At 35.7% G+C, this 15,113-nt stretch overlaps 1 long non-coding RNA gene and 1 other non-coding gene across 3 annotated transcripts; one reads left to right on the top strand and one right to left on the bottom strand.

The window, feature by feature from the left end:
- Nucleotides 1–4,230: 4,230 nt before the first annotated feature.
- Nucleotides 4,231–7,588, bottom strand: LOC116025033. 2 transcript variants are annotated; one of them, XR_004099577.1, is made up of 4 exons: nt 7,214–7,588; nt 6,989–7,097; nt 4,851–5,186; nt 4,231–4,741 (listed from the first exon to the last, which is right to left on the bottom strand). It is a non-coding gene; the product is annotated as an uncharacterized LOC116025033 (long non-coding RNA). The 2 variants fall into 2 exon arrangements; XR_004099578.1 differs by having other exon boundaries at nt 7,225–7,588.
- LOC116026374 lies at nt 7,541–7,670 on the top strand. Its single transcript, XR_004099842.1, has one exon. It is a non-coding gene; the product is annotated as a U6atac minor spliceosomal RNA (small nuclear RNA).
- Nucleotides 7,671–15,113: the final 7,443 nt, after the last annotated feature.

Below are 15,113 nucleotides of genomic sequence, written 5' to 3'. Positions count from 1 at the left end.
TAGGAAGTACAGTATAGAACTTGAGTAATATCTAAGTTGCTATACTAATTGTTTAACTAGTTAACTTTTAGAGAATCCTATGTAAAGACGCTAACTTGAAATTGTCATTCAGTGAGAATGCCACCTCGACGTAATATACCCGTTGGTAACGACGATAATATTTCGGCGATAGACCGCATGGCCCAAGCAATGGAGCGAATGGCTGAGTTCATGATGGCTCAGCAAGTTCAGAACCAGAATCAGGGACAACCACGGGTCGATATCGCTAAGTCTATAGCAAACCGGCAACCGCCATACTACGCCGGGGAAAAAGACCCGGTGATCTTAGAAGAGTGGATTCGGACGTTTGACAAGTTACTTAACGCAGTGAATTGTCCTGCGAATCAGCGAGTGCCTTCTGCAGTGTACTACTTGACGAAAGCTGCTGACAACTGGTGGTCAACAGTTGGACCTGATCTACTACAAGACCCAGAGTTTGGCTGGGAAGAGTTCAAAGTGGAATTGAGGGGGCAATTTTATACCGAGCGCATAAAAGGGATTAAATGCGAGGAGTTTCTTCGACTGAAACAGAAGGGAACAACAATTCAAGAATACCATGATCAATATGTGGAACTAATGCGTTTTGCTCAGGAAATTGTACCTGACGAGGCAAGCAAGGCAAGAAGGTTTGTTCGGGGATTGGACTGGAGCATAAGAGGAATGATCGAGCCGTTTATGTGCTCTACTTTGAAAGAAGCATATGATAGAGCCTCGGATCATTATCAGGTGTATCTAGATCAGCAGGAGGTTTACGGCCGAAGCAAAAGAAAGGCTGATAATAAACCACAGAGGTTCTCGGCAGTAAACAAGAAGGTGAATCTAGGAAGTTTTACTCCAACAACCGGCAAGGGAAGGGAAGGAATCAATTGGGGAAATCGTTTTACTTGTCGATGGTGCGGAAGAATTCATCCCGGGGAAAATTGTCAAGGGATGAAAGTTAAATGTTACACGTGTGGTCTTTTTGGGCACAAGTCTTTTGAGTGCCAAAGACAAATAGACAGCCCACAGAAAACTCTGCAAAATATGAACCAAGGGAGAAGATTCAACGGGAACAATGGTCAGAAGCCTGCTGGGACAGAAATGAGACGAACTAACTTCCAACCAGCAAATTTGGGAAGACCCGTGAACACCCCACCGAGCTCCAATCATAAAGGAAAACAAGTGATGGGAGAGAGCAGTACGGGGAACCAAGGTAGAATCTACGTCATCAACAGCACTCAGGCTCAAGCTGGCGACGCCGTAACTGGTACATTTTTCATAAACTCAGTACCTGGATTAGTGCTATTTGACACAGGAGCTACCAACTCGTTTATATCATCTACATTTGCTGATAGATTGAATTTAAAGCCTACTATTGAGTTAGATCTAAATGTCAAAACTGCCTCAGGAATAATAGTAGCCTGTAGAGATGGTTACGAGAACGTTATAATAGAGATAGCCGGATCTAATTGTCCTGGAAACCTCGTTCGTTTTGAACTTGAGGGCATTGATGTAGTGCTCGGGATGGATTGGTTGAATGAGTACAAAGCACAAATCTTGTGCAACGAACGAAAGGTCGTCCTACGAGGACCGAAAGGAAGGAGGATAACATATCGGGGAATTGACAGGCAACCTGAGTCAAGCTTGTTGACGACACAGAAATTGAAGAAGTACGCACACCAGGGATGCGAAGTATATCTTTGTTTAGTGCAAGGTGTCGAAGGAGAAGAACTAGAGATCGATCGAATTCCGATCGTGTGCGAATTTCCTGACGTATTCCCTGGCGATCTTACGAAAATGCCGCCAGAGAGAGAAGTGGAATTCACCATCGATTTGGTACCAGGAACCTCACCTATCTCGAAAGCGACTTATCGAATGGCACCTAAAGAGATGGAGGAATTGAAGGCACAATTGGCGGGATTACTAGAGAAGGGATTTATTAGGCCGAGTGTATCGCCTTGGGGTGCACCGGTGTTATTCGTTAAGAAGAAGGATGGGAGTCTTAGACTGTGTATCGATTATAGAGAACTTAATCGAGTCACAGTAAAGAACAAGTACCCGTTGCCGAGGATCGATGATTTGTTTGATCAGTTGAAAGGAGCGGGCGTATTTTCAAAGATTGACTTACGATCAGGGTATCACCAAGTGCGAGTTGCAGAGAGGGATGTGCCTAAGACGGCATTTCGAACAAGATACGGACACTATGAATTTACGGTTATGCCATTTGGAGTGACTAACGCCCCAGGAACCTTTATGTACATGATGAATCGAATTTTCCTCCCATATTTGGATAAATTCGTTGTGGCATTTATAGATGATATCTTGGTCTATTCAAAGACACCGGAGGANTGCCATGGCCCGGGGTTGGAATAAGGTTGGACCTACGGGAGGGCTGGAGTGCCATGGCCCGAGGTTGGGATAAGGAGACCTATGGGAAGGTTGGAGAATGCCATAGCCCAAGGTTTAAAAAGGGGAATTGAGAAATGTTCATAAATGATGCCTCACGCATATCCAGGGGGAAACTAAGTAATTATAAAAACTATTGATATACTGAGCTGCGGTTCAGGTAATTAAAAGAATTAGAGCTGCGGTTCTAGTTGAAAAGGCTGAAATTCTTGAAATAGAAAGTTTATTTATTTGTCTAAAATATATGTATTTATAACTTGGAGTGATTAATATGTCCTTATATTTAATATGAAGGAAAACTTTATGTGATCGCCCTTATATATATATGTTGTTATGCTATGCTATGATTTGTTTGGTTGCAGATAAATTTCCAAAGCATAGGTAAAAACTTTATAAACTTTTATACTGCTACCATGTTTTAAAACCTTTGTCTACGCTTGAGTGGCAATGAATTTCCTTACTTAGCCGTCGTGCTAACTACACTTCATTGTGTTTCTTATCAGATGCTATCTAGCGTGGGCTCGTGCAGCCCAGAGAACTCTAATAATTCATTAGAGTTCATGTTTCCCCTCCTTGACTATGAGGACTATACGCACTTTCTGACGGGTGATGACCCGTATGCTCCAGGCTACGCTCCAGATCCTCCGGCTCCAGTGTATGCTCCAGACCTTGTCTACGCCCCTGACCCAGTTGACGCCTTTGATCCGGTTCCCGATCTTGACCCCGTGTCTGCTACTGACTATGCTTTTGTTTCTGATTAACTGACGGACCCTGTCATGCCTTTGTTCCCTAGTAGCCCGCTGACTTTCATTGATGCTGTTCAGGCGAGCTATGGTTTCTACCCTATTGAGATGATAGAGGAGAGTGACCCTCTAGAGTTTGTTGTGCGTTACCCTTATCCGTGGGACCCTAGTCCTCCAGAAGAGTGGGATGAGTGGATGATGGTGATTACCCCGTGCAACTTCCTAGACCATATCACCTGGTTTACGGGAGAATGGCATCTCGTGTGGGGGACATTCTGTGGCCCGGTATATCATCTCCTTGAGTAGGTTGTGTTTCTGTTTCAAAGGAAATCAAACTCTTTTTGGTGTATATATTTTTGATAGCCATAATAGATACTAGATGGCTAGTGGGATCTAGTTTATCTTATGTTAACCCTGCTAAAACTTATGTAAATATTACCGGTTGACCTATATATATATATATATATATGTATATAAAAATATATATATCTGTTGATGTTTATATATATTAGGAAGTGTATGTTCTGGTAAGTTTTAGTTGCGTGAACCAAATTCTTTTTAGCCTGTGCATTTAGAACGAATTCTATTAGGAATTGATAGACTTCATTCTAAGTGTGGCGGTAATTACTCCGGATGTACGGTATAGCCGAGCCGGGGTGTTACAGTATTATTGTGGCATGACCATTTTTTGTTAATAAAATTGTTAAAATTCTATAAAATACAAGGACATTTAGGTCTTCAATTATAATCTTTTTTTAATAAAATAAAAAAAAAATAAAAATATAACAAGTCAAGCTACTTTGTATAAAAAAAGATTGAAATATTATTATATTTAACGACATTTCAACGATTTTGATGACGGAAGACCAAAAATGATAATACCACAATAATACTATAACCAAAGGGAGATGTTCTGAAAAAAGAACTAAAAGTGGATTATATCACTTATAAATCTAGAACCACAAATGTAATTAACTATAATAATAATTATTATTATTATTATTATTATTATTATTATTATTATTTAAAATAATGAAAAAGGACAAAGATAGCTCACTATAACTTTGATTTACGAAAATTCTTGCCAGCACTACCCCAAAGTGCAATTTCAGTGAAATCCACGTTATAACACTTGTCAACAAAGACCCGTAATGAGACATTCCGCTCTAGATTGTTAATAACTAACTGACTCAAACTAAGAAAATCAACAAGCAACTTCCAAAAAGAACTTGAAAAAGAACTTGAAAACTCTCTGGTTACCAAGTTAATTGTCCCCTAGCACACTACACCTAACTTGCAATTGCATTTGTTGCAATGGCTTGCCCACTACTACATCAGACCTGCAATTGCAGCGTGGAATTGCATTTGTTGCAATTAGCTTGGTGTGCTGGTCTCTTAAAAACATTTAATTCTTATATATGTTGCCACATAAAATTGCAATCAGAAGAATTGCAGGTTTACAAAAAGTCTAAGAGTATCACCACCTTATACACTCATGCAAGACAAATACTGCTTTAAGGTGATGATATGTCTGTGGTGTTCAACCAAAATGAGAGCCATATCCCTACAGCTACCTGTGTAATACAAAACTAAAGATTAATCCTCAGAGTAGAAAAAGATAATGTCTTTAACAATGAGATCTTAGAATAGGATGAAAGCAGTGGGAGATGTATAACCACTCACCTCCAAGAGAATTCTAATCCAAGCAGATAAACCACGGTTGTTATTCTTGAGGCTTACTAAATCATCAAGAAATCCAATTGTGCTACAGATGCTCCCAAAACTTCCACAGAAGAAAATCCCAGTCTACTGTCTGCAACAAGTACACCAATGGGTATAAAATATAATCCACCCATTGTAGGGGTGACTTTCTTAGAAGAGTGTTGAGAAAGGGGCGCATCATAAAGAATGGTGCCAAGGGTAATCTGACTATTTTCCAAGCACAGCAATCCACTAAGAAGAGCAGCAATGTTGAGAATGTCAAAAGACCACTATTGTTTAGGGATTCCATGCCTAATCCTGCAACAAAACCTTGCCAAAGTCAATCAGTATTCACTGTCAAACACTGGAAAACTGTCCATTTCGAAATACTTTTGAGCAACAGATTATCGTATTAGATTTGGCCTACATAAGGCAATACAACAATGCATGACCTTTGATAATTGATAAGGAACTAAATTACTAATGAATATAAATTTCTCATGTTGGACCCAAAAGAATTTGGAAAAAAAAAATTCACACAAAAACAATAAATAAATCAGAAGTCTAATACAAAATACAGGATCATATCTTCTTTTGAGCCCCAGTGAAAACAGGTCAAGAGTGGCTCCCCACATAAACCTGGGATGACTCAAAGTCTAACCTATTGGCCACAGGTAAGGTGCTTATAAACTGAGGACACCTTTCTCAGGGTTTTCACCCAAGTAAATTAACTTCAGGGAAAAAAAAAAGGACCCAAAAGAAAAAGGACAAAAAAAGTGTTGGTTATACAGGTAAATTGGCAGTACTTTCTTCTCCTGCGTGTCTGCCCAGCATTGTCAGCCTGTGAGCAGTTACAGTTATGGAGTCATCAGCAGGATAAGATTTCTCCTTTGTGGTAGGCAAGTCAACATCAGTTATTGGTTTTAACCTAATTTCTCTATCACTTTCTTCACCTTCACTTGATGAGATTCCATACCCAATGACCGCATCACTCCCCCCCCCCCCAGTCATCAGTTGAAGAAAAAACAAAGTCCTGCATAATTTACCAAATTTATCAAATGCTGAACGTAAAACTAACAAGTTCCATTACCTATTACACCCAAATACCCAATAGTATACTAAGTTAATACTTCTGAATTATACTACTATTTACTCTAATATCACCTCAAGAAGTTTACGAAAAGGTTAATTCAAAATTAGTTATTTTTTAAAACCAGTCCAATGATGTGGGTATCGTTGATTCGTTGACTTAGTTACACATCTCATAATTTAGATTTAAAATAGAGAATGAAAATAACTAGAGTATTTTCATTATATCACAATATAACATTATAATTTATAACATGAAGGACGGTACTGTATAATTCAAAAACCCAGATAAGTAGATAACGGGCTTTTCCATGTTTTCAGAATTCACTATTGAACTTTTGACAAGCATAAGGAACATGACAGTATGGTACCATGGAAGAAAAGTCATATCCCAATTACTCCAAAATATGATTTTCCCCTTTTATGATGTATAATTTCCACATATCATTGAACTTTCCACAATTATCATTCAGCCAACTAGTGCAAAGCCAATATCCTAGTACTTCGTGATGAGGACACCATTTTGTTTGGATAAGCAGCTTGAAAGCTTGAATGCTTGATACAGAACTTTGGAGTAACTTGAAAGGTTCTCAAGAAATGCAGCAATGATAGAGCTAGTTCTTGGCATTGACATAGGCATGGATTATGGATACCCGATGTATTGACTAGTACAATGACAACATTTTAAATTAATGTTTTTCAGAACCAGAGATTTTCTCTGTATTCAATGAGATGGATGAGAACCATACTTTCATTTCAAATCATCAACACAGCAACTGATAGTAATCCAAATTGAATACTACCCAAGTTCTTCAAAAATAGGCCAACTTCGAATTTAAGGGAAAACATTGTTAGTCTACCTCCATGCTTCTAATTTAGCAAAGCCATCCATCCTAACAAGCTTACTGCTAATTGACGAAAAAGTGAAATACTAACCCTCACAATATCTGATCCAAATTTCTAGCTAAGCATGAACACTTGAAATATCGTAACAATCATTTCCAATACTAGGGCTCAAACCGACTACTAACCTCTTCATCATGTGAATCACCATGGTGGTTCTCCTCATCTACAGCTTGATCAGATGTTTGACCACAAGTATGCCTATCAGGATCTGATTCCCTCCAGAATTTTGTTTTTCTGAAGATGTGAAGCAAATAAAAAGAAAAATTCACTTAGACGGGTAATTTTGAAGAGGCAAACTAATGATAGAGTTAATAAGGTAATCAAACAAGAATAATGAGATTAAACCCTACTCGTTCCTTACAGTAGAGGCTTGCGGAAGATCATCGTTGAGAAAGGGGAAGAATTGCCTGCCAGCTAGATAGTCTTGAGGCGAAGGTCACCGGTGGGGTTGATCGGAGTGCTGCTGAGGAAGATCCTCGTGGAAGTCAGGGGATCCAACGGGAGAGAAATCAGGACGCTGATCATCATCTTCGTCGTCAAGCGGTGGCAGCGATGTTGTGGTGGGACTAGGGAGGTGAGGCCATGGCCGATGGGGATGTAAATGAATGCTGTTGTTGTCCCACATCGGATAGTTATATGCTTTTAATAGGGTTTATGTATGTTTTTTTCAAGCGACTGTGTTCGTAGAAAGGAGAGATGGTTGGCATCTCCCCTGACAGGGACGGGAACAGCCTTCGGGCTTTTCCTTGTTAGCAAACACATCGGTTAAGGCAACCCACTTCGGTGGATCTATAACCCAATTTTTTTGAGCATTTGTTTTGGGTTCCCAGAGGACAGGTTTAACTAAATAATTTATACCTCGACCAAGGTCACAAAACGACATCGTTTTAATAAGTGGAAAAACAGTTTCTGTAAATTTTACTACAGTTTATCTTAAATGATACTATAGTTGTGTTGAACTGATACTGCAGTTGCGCGAAATGGAGGCCATTTCATCCCTCTGTTTTCATTAATCAAAACGACGTCATCTTGCCACTTAGACCACAATGCTTGGTGGACTGCGGTCCACAGTAAATTTGCGACTAACTTAATTGTATTAGCTAGTTATAAAAAAAGTATATTCTTTAATTATTGTTATTATTATTATGAATAATTTTTTTGTTTGATTATTATTAATGTTACAATTATAGAGGAAGACTTTGTAGTTAATAATAATTGAACATCAAAACCATCAATTCAAATAAAATTAGAATAAGCATAAGTCACAAAAAATAATTCAACATAGTAGTTAATATAGTTAATACAAGTAATAATACTTTAGGAATGACGCCTAGATGCAATGTTATCGCAAATAATTGTCATTTCTCGGGTTCTTATATTATCATTACCCCGTACAAAGTTAGCTTCAACATCTTGAAAAATATCTGGAGTTATGAACTCTGAATCTTGATCAATGAATCTAAAACTCAGGTCACCAATTGTGCTTTTTCTTATGTAGTTGTGCAATGCAAAACATGAGCAAATAAGTCTGTTTTGATCCATTAATGAATATATCGGTATTTTTTGCAATATCTTCCACCGAGCTTTAAGAACACCAAAAGCCCTCTCAATGCAACTTTTTAAAAATGAATGAGCTCGATTAAATATTTCTTGAGATCCCCTTGGGTTTGCTCCATGAAACTCTGATTGATGGTATATAGTCTTAGAGTAAGGTGTAAATATCCATTCTTTCTGAGAAGCCTTTATCCACCAAGTAATACTTCCTTAAATATATATATATATAAATTATAAATTATAAGTGTTAGGAATAAAATGTAATAGTTTTGATGATACAAATTGTAATTTTTATTAGTCCCTTTATTTTATTTTGAGTCTAGTGTACGATCTCCAAAGGTCCAAGTCTAAGTCAAAGTCATACGATTTGAGGAGAATTAGACTTAGTCAGCATATTGTTACTTATTAATAATATGCTGTAAAAGTCATCGAAAGATGAAATGGAAGAATGGACAAAGAGCTTTTTGCACAAGCAAAAGGTCTTTGGTTCGAAACCTAGGATCAACATTTTATTTGGAGAATATGAGGATGACTACAGTGAAGCTGGTTCGAATTAATGTATTCAAGAAGGAGAAAATGCTACTAAGGCCATTCTGAGAATAAAAGATATTTGAGAAGAATATTAACTAATGAGTTAATATGGAGCAATGGTTAAAGTATGTAGCATGAACTAGAAGATCTAGTGTTTGAATCCTAATGTGAGAAATTTATTTTAAGCTCATCAGGATGATAAAACAGAGAAGGAGGATGATACTCTGTTACATATGGAAGTTGGAAGTTACGACCAATACGTCCCTGGGAGCAAAATTAGCAAAAATGCAAGATAAAATTCCTAAGTGAAAATTTAATTTTTTGTAACAAAAATTCTATCCAAAATTAAATTTTTGGAATGAAGTTGAAGCCAAAATTAAGTTTAATTTTGGGATAATAATTTGAAAATCCAAAATTAATTTTTGGAGGCAAAATTCGAATTAAGCTGGAGAAGACCAACTTGGAGGTGTCGGTGAATTTTTCGGTGATATAATTTATGCTCAAGCAAGAGTCACCGGAGGAAATTATTTTGGAGAGATCAACTTGACATTTCAGAAGAAGAAATTGCAAAGTCAAGTGTTCACACTTGAAAAGTCAAAATTGGAGGCCATCTTGATAAGGAAATTCAATTCAAGATCTGAGAATGCAATTGGACGAATGAGCTTCTTACAAGAGGAGTAATGACATAGGCCAATTTTCAAATTCATCTGACAAAAGCCATGGAGAGCTTCAGAACAAGTTGGCAAATTATTTCAAAATTCAAAATGGACGATTAAGATTTGAAGATCTACAACTGGTAGATAGCTTCTTCAAGCTATAAATACCCATGCAAGACTTGAAGACAAGTACCTCTCTCACCTCTCTAAATCACTCATCTGCTTACGTATCTGAGATATCATTTGAAAGAAGAAAAATTAAGTGTGTGCTAAAAGTGAGTTATTATTTCGAAAAAGATAGAAGAAAAATTGGAGAGTGCAAGTATTGAGCTGAATAGACATTCAAGTCAGAGAGAAAAGAAAATTACTTTCTTTGTAAAATCATATCTACTGTGAGTAGAGGAAAGGAGAGTAGCAGGTGCGGCTTGTGAAATCCGAGTTGAGTGCTAGGCACTCGGAAGGAGCGTGGCTTTGTGCGAGACGCTCGGGAGCGTAGCTGGGTGCGAGACGCTCAGGAGAAAAGCTCGGGAGTATAGCATTGTGCGGGATACTCGGAGGAGTGCGGCTTTGTGCAGAACACTCGTGAAGACTAAGTGTAGCTGGGTGCAAAACACTTGGTTAAGGAGCGTAGCTGGGTGCAAGACGCTCGTGAACGTAGCTAGGTGCAAGACGTTCGGGTTTGAGTGTTGCTGTAGGCAAAGAGCATTCAGAGTAGCAAATGCTAGAAGGGCACTGATCCACTATTTGTATCTAGGTGATTGAAGATAGTGGAAATCTTCCTTGGAGTGAAGGAAGAAGTGGAGTAGGAGAATTACACCATCTCCGAACCACTATAAATCTCTCTGTCTCTTTACTTTGCTTGCACCATATTTATTATTGCATGCATATCCCGTACTAACCCACTAACTGATATATTCATCTGGGTGTTGCAAAGTCATACGTGTGCATGCATTGCATATTTTATTACAAGTCTTCATATTCAATGTGCATGTACTGAGCATTTCAATTTCCTAGAGCTTATTTACTATTCATGCACTATTCACACACTATTCCTTACTATTCACTTACTATTCACATTTATTTGTAAAGGATTTCTCTTGATTCATACAAACTCATTTACTATTCACTCTTTATTTATCATCTGGGTTTGCTATCTTTTTTGTGTGCATGCGATATATCTCTTCATATCTGATCAAGTTATTTATAGCACTTTACGTACTGATATTCCGCTGCGAACTCTAAGTTGTTTATTTGTTTTATGCTTGCTACCTAGAGTTGAAATTACCAAAGTGTTATAATTTTTTTGAAATTGTTGAAAAGTCTATTCACCCCCCCTCCCCCTCTAGACTTTTCACACCCTATCGGGACCAACAATAAGTATATTTAACAAGTACTCCCTTTGTCCCATTTTACCTGTCCTATTTACTATTCATTGGTCAAACCAACTCTTTCTTCCTTACTTATTTTCTTTAGTAATTTTTATTATTTTTAAATTTAATTTTTTGTGTTTAATAGTACTTTTAATGTAGTTTCTAAATATATAAATTTTATATATTAATGCTAAACTTAATATTATTAAAAATTGGATTGAAAATAACTTCAGTCAAGCCTCGTTAAACGAATCAGACAACCATTTTGGGACGGAGGTAGTAGTAATTAATGAAACAAACTTTTTAAACTACCTGGTGGTGGTTTAGGGAATTTGAGACTTGAATTAATAATCGTGTTAAGAAAAATGCGAACATCATGTGCGGATCCCTCCCATCATGTTAAAACATATGTGAATAACATGTCAAAGTCACATGCTACTAAGACATTGGTAGTTTGAATCTCTTTCGTTACTCTATATCTCATTTGATCTTCATCTCTTACAGTTATTGCAATATGTGTGCCATCAATAGCTCTAATGCAGTTCTAATTTAAGGGAAAAAGTGGCATGTATTAATTCACATATTGATGTAACAAATATATAGATAAGAATGAGATGAACAACATATTAATTCACGTTCCTTAAAAAGTGACATATATTTATTATGATTAGCAATTTGTGGCAGGATTTCCTTAAACTCATGATCTTATGGTACAAGCATATCTCTTGAGAATCCATCCATGACATTTAACACTTCTCTAATAATTCTACTCATAGTTTCACAAGAATGTTGAAAGCGTTCTTGAGTATCTCTATTAGAAGCCCCCTTACTAAGCACATATACAAATATATCAAGTTTCTCTAAAGTTAAGATCTTATTCGAAACCCTCAAACCATACTTGGTTTTTTATTTTTTGCCAAAGACCTTGTGGTCTAGTGGCACCCGGTGTCCCAGTTTACGCTCCCACATGGATGATGGGAGTGGTACTACATTGTAACAGAGTCATTAGTACTCAAAAGAACCATACTTGGTTTTTAAATGAGTAAATACCAAAAATGGTCTCATCAACTATGTCATAATTCACAAATTAGTCCTCGACTATCAATTTTATCAATGAGTTTTTTCCCAAAATAGTTCATCGATTATTGCTCATTCTCAGTTTTGCATTTCGACTTTCAATTACACTAAATGTGGTCCCTCAACTTTCAAAAACTCACCCAATTTGATCATTCGTTACATATTCCGTCTAATTAGTGTTAAAATGAAGGGCATTTTCGTCCATTTACCCATTGTTAGCCTAATAAACATTGAGAAATAGTTGAGGGACCATTTTGAGAATAGTCGATAGACCATTTTGGGAAAAACTCTTTTACTTATTTCATTTTTGTTTGTTTTCTTACAAATTATAATTTCTATACATGTTTTTCTTACAAATATAAATAGTTAAAATCGCGCAATCCAACCTCAAAATTTTCAACTTTCTTTACAGACTTTTCCCCTCTATCTAAATATTCAAATTATTATTGTGAAGTTTTACAATAAGTTCCGTAAATTTCATAAATACTCATATATATACTTTTTTTTTTATGTTCATAGACAATCAATCACTATGTATCACATTAAATATTACTTTTACCATTAAAAATAATATTATTTTTTTTCGAGTTTAGACACCCAAAGAGTGTAAAATGTAGGGAAAATATTGGACTGTAAGGTAAGTTTTTCCAGTAAACTTCTAAGGTGAACCGAAAAGTAAAATCTCGTCAATGTTTCCTGCAATATTTTCTGTATTTGATTTCGAAGTAATTATTAAATTTTATATTAAATTGCATTATTTAAGATATTGTATGACATCTTTTATATGTTTTCCTCTTCTTATTTTTTTTATTAATAGTTAATTATTAAGCCAAATATAATTTATTTTGTAATGTGGACAAATTTTTTTAATAATTTAATTTGATTTAATTAAATTATACCTTAATTATAAAAATCTTACCTAATAATTTTAGTATATTACACGAGACACAATAATTACTATAAATAATGTTTAATAATTGTCAATTTGTATTCAACAATAAAATTTATAGTTAATTTTTAAGTCAATCATAAAATCTTTTGTACTGTGGGCACATTATTTTTAATTATTTGAGTTTAATAATATTATATCTTATTTATAAAAACTCCAAAGTAAATATTTTTAGTACTACGGATGTGACTAAGCATTACTTTAATCGGTGCCTAAAAATTGAGTATTTATGAAATTTATAGAATTTATTGTAAAACTGCATAGGAATAGTTTGTATGTTTAGATAGAGGGAAAAATCTGTAAAAAAAAGTTAAAAATTTTGAGGTTGGATTGTGTGATTTTAACTATTTAAATTTGTAAGAAAAAAATGTATAGAAATTCTAATTTGATAGAGTCTAAAAAATGAAAATAAACAAAAATGAAATAAATAAAATAATTTTTCCCAAAATGGTCCCTTGACTATTCTCAAAATGGTCCCTCAACTATTTCTCAATGTTTATTAGGCTAACAATAGGTAAATGGACAAAAATGCCCTCCATTTTAACACTGATTTGACGGAATATGTGACGGAGGACCAAATTGGGTGAGTTTTTGAAAGTCGAGGGACCACATTTGGTGTAATTGAAAGTCGAAATGTAAAATTGAGAATGAGCAATAGTCGAGTGACCATTTTGAGAAAAAACTCTTTTACCAATTAAGTCCTCAACTATTCAATTCTTACTCAATAATTCACAAATCAGTTTTTGTTGAGAACTTTATTGAGTAAGAATTGAATAGTTGAGGACTTTATTGAGTAAGGATTGAATAGTTGAGGACTTTATTGAGTAAGAATTAAATAGTTGAGGACCTTATTGAGTAAGGATTGAATAGTTGAGGACTTAATTTGTCAAACTTTATAGTCGATGACCAATTTGTGAATTTCGCTATAGTCGAAGGACCTTTTGGGTATTAAATCTTTTTAAATCTACAAATAAATTACAAAATGTAATTGGGTTCATTCTAAATACAATAAAAGACTGTTTCTCGTGACCATTCATTAATTCATTCATCCATCTTTCTCTAATTAAATATAAAGTCATGCATGGTTCCTTGTAAATATGCATCAAAAAGTGCACACACATATACCTGGCCATACAAGCCACCAAATACCAAAATTTATCCTCGTGTACAAGTACTCCTTAATTATGAGAAATTTCCTAATTTGCTCAGTATTATCCATTTCTTGTTGACTACACACAAATTAGTATATTTATTATATGTTAGGAATATATTGTAATTGTTTTGATGAACCAAAAATGTAACATTAGACCCCCAATTTTATTTTGAGTCTAGTATAGGATTACGCCGAATACAAGCCTAGTCGATTAAGTGGAAATTACAATAGTATAAATTTTTAATTTATACTTGTAAGTCATTCGCTTCCACTTTACAAATTGAGAAGAATTTGGAAGATTGATCAAGACTCGAAGACATCCCGGAACGTGACAACAGGTTCGAATTGCAAGAATTAATTGTTTGGAAGAATTAATTAATTCAAGATGAGGATGTTGCAATTAAAAGTCAAAATTGAAAGTCAACCTCAAATGGGTTCTCTCACAAACATTTTTGGAGGCTAACTCTTTGAAAGAAATATTTTTGGAGATGAGGATGGCCTCATGGAGCAAAGTGGCGTGGTCAACCTTGACTGTGTTCAAAGAAGATGATGACTTGCCTCAAAAATTAATTTGGTGATGAGGATGACCTATTAATTAAAGGAAAGGGGAAGAAAGATCTTACTTTTTGGAGATGAGGATGACTTGGTCATAAGTCAAACATGATGATGACTTGGCTATTTTAAATTAAGGATGACTTAGCCGATTGAAAGCCACAATGAGGATGAGGATGAGGATGACCTAGCCTTTGAAGGATCAAAATTGAGGATGAGGATGACTTGGTTTCAAGGCCAAAATAAATCATTTATGGAGAGGATGACCGTGACTTCAAAGCTCAAATAGGATGACTTGCCTTTTTGGAAGATCAAAGTTGAGGATGAGGATGACCTACCTATTATTTCATGCAAGGAAGAAGAATTATGAATCATCTAAGGGGGAATGAATAAAATCAATTTTGAGGC

Source organism: Ipomoea triloba, chromosome 7 (assembly GCF_003576645.1).
Source record: "Ipomoea triloba cultivar NCNSP0323 chromosome 7, ASM357664v1".
NCBI lineage: Eukaryota > Viridiplantae > Streptophyta > Magnoliopsida > Solanales > Convolvulaceae > Ipomoea > Ipomoea triloba.
This window is presented reverse-complemented; position numbering and strand designations above follow the sequence as displayed.